The sequence below is a fragment of the Mus musculus genome, chromosome 2 (assembly GCF_000001635.26).
Source record: "Mus musculus strain C57BL/6J chromosome 2, GRCm38.p6 C57BL/6J".
In the NCBI taxonomy this organism is placed as follows: Eukaryota; Metazoa; Chordata; class Mammalia; order Rodentia; family Muridae; genus Mus; species Mus musculus.
The window spans coordinates 147,690,787-147,693,323 of record NC_000068.7 but is presented as its reverse complement, the minus strand read 5'-3'; the positions used below and the strand labels follow the sequence as shown (position 1 = coordinate 147,693,323).

Sequence of the window (2,537 nt, the reverse complement as noted above, 5' to 3'; positions counted from 1 at the left end):
AAGTGAACCGTTAAGTTCTAATAGAATAGTTCTGATTTTCAGAACATTGTTTTCTGACATTTAGTGTCAAAATACTGACTTTTATCAAGAGTAACCAAGCTCTTAACTACTTTTTATTTTGCTTTATTTAGGGAACAGAATTCCATACTTCCTAATTTTCAAAATGGAACAACACAACTTTTGCTACTAGCACTGAGATTAATGATACGTGTGCTTTTAAGATTTAAATTACATAAATCAAGTTGATTATCAGTACGGTTGCCTGAGTTGTCAATAGCAAGGCCTATGGTGTCTCTAACATGTCTTACTAATCCAAGTACTGATTCAAAATAAATTAACTGTATTAGTTTGTCTTGCTCTCAAGGCTTAAAAGCTATTTTTTTTATTTTATTTTTAAAGGGGATGGAACTGTTGCTGATAACTCTGGTGGTCATTTAATAGTCAAGGTGTATTAAACACTTTAGCATGAGCTAAGTAATTTCACCTGATAATCCATTTATCTGCCCCCCCCAAAGCAAAATGATTTGAAGCTTACTTATTTAAGGGCAAACACATTTCTTTAAAAAAAAAAAAGTCATCTCTAGTCAAGGAATTTCCTTTGAAATTCCCCAACTGCTGATTTTTCAATCAATCATTCTATTAAAATAAATTTGTCAATTGAAATGAAAACAGCTCTGATGCCCTGAGGTGAAATCTCGTGTTTGTTTCATCATGGACCTGCAGATACCTTTTATAAAGCTGTTTTGGTTTCTTTTCTCTTTCTCTTTCTCTTTCTCTTTCTCTTTCTCTTTCTCTTTCTCTTTCTCTTTCTCTCTCTCTCTCTCTCTCTCTCTCTCTCTCTCTCTCTTTTCTTTTCTTTTCTTTTCTTTTCTCTCTCTCTTTCTTTCCCTCTCCCTTCTTTCTTCCTTCCTATTTCCTTCCTTCCTTCCTTCCTTCCTTCCTTCCTTCCTTCCTTCCTTCCTTTTTTCCCTCCTTTCTTTTTTTCTTTCTTTCTCCTTTTCTCTGAAATGAAAAGTAGAACCCCACAGGCTCAAAATGTCTTTCAAATCACCAAAGGCTTGGAAATATCATTTCATTTGCGCTGACTTACTCTGGATAGAAAGGACCAGGCATGCCTGGCTGGGCCCTCTGGCATCCCAGTGTAGACCTCACCCAGCGGCTCATCGCATATGGACGCCATTTGTAAGCAGCTCAGGACGCTCGGTCACCCTAACCTTTGGTGTCTGCCTATCCATCTGTTTTCACATTAGCTGCAAATTATAGAATCCTCCAGACCCAAATGACCATAAATCAAGACTACGAGCGTGTACACTTTCCCCATCTGTCATAAAACAATGAATTAAATTCATGCCTGTCAAAATAGGCTGCAGGGAAATGGCCTTCTTCTGCAGGCGCAGGAGTACAGAGCTCACCTCATCACGGTAATTTATGGCCTCTATGGGGCCTCGAGGTGATTAGGCCTTGGCCCACCAACACGCAGAAAAACAGTAGGAACTCCATTCACCCCAAATGGAAATCTTGGGTCAAATTTATCAAACGAATCAGAGAGAAATCTATTTCTGTTTGGAAAAGAAAGAGATATATTGCGTGTTTAGTGTTCGTGCACAACTTTGGAACTTTTGGCTATTCGGTATTTGTGAGTTTTGGAATTCCTGGCTTAAATAGTATCACCAGAGGACATGTAATGTATTAGACATGAGCCATTTTTAGCCAAATAAAATATACAAGTTCAGGCAAAGAGGTTTTTCAATGTTAACATCAACATATTTGTGCAAATGATGTAACTCAAAATTTTCTAGGTAGACCTAAAAAAAGCACAGATTTAGGCCTGTAAAAATACACTGGTAGAAAATGAAATATGTTAGCCATCGGACCCCAAATAGGTAACAAAAGGATGGGCAACCATTGGTACCCAAAAAGTACCAAAGAGGGCAGTGGAAGAGAAATCTGGACCAATGGGCTTATACCAGTTCTATGACTGTCAAATTTTCTTTTAAAAATTCCTTTTATTAAATAGTTTAAAGTCAAATACAGTTTGGCATGTGAGAGCAAAGAGAAAATGAGAGACATTCATACAGAGCAGAAAGCAAAACTTACCTTTACCCTTTAAAAATGATTTGTCAGAGTCAGATATGATAAGTAGATGGAGAAGAGAGAGAGAGAGAGAGAGAGAGAGAGAGAGAGAGAGAGAGAGAGCACTCATCTGGAGATTTTGGCCCATGTCCCCCATTGTAAGCCACAGTGTGCTTAAACTGCTGTTTATCACAGAGACCTGCAGGCATTCATTCAATCAGAAAGCCGTATTTCACGGAACACTCCTGCTGTATTAGAAAGGGTGGGTGGGTAAACGCCAGCAGAAGGAGAAGATGATTTGGCAAGGCTGCATGTCATAGATCTGGTTAATATCCAGCCGTGAATTATGACATCTTTAAGAGAAATTCCCTGGGTGTTCAATATCACTTCCAGGGGACTAGAACCCGCATCCAACAACAGCCGTCTGGTATCTGTAAAACATTACTCCTGCCGGGAGTAATGAA

At 38.7% G+C, this 2,537-nt stretch overlaps 1 annotated feature.

Annotated features, from left to right (window-relative positions):
• Positions 1,110–1,913: an enhancer, noted in NCBI's record as "KpnI/SphI fragment for Pf1". NCBI's record gives its function as "enhancer in the ventral sclerotome" and the evidence as "EXISTENCE:transgenic organism evidence [ECO:0001131][PMID:19633672]".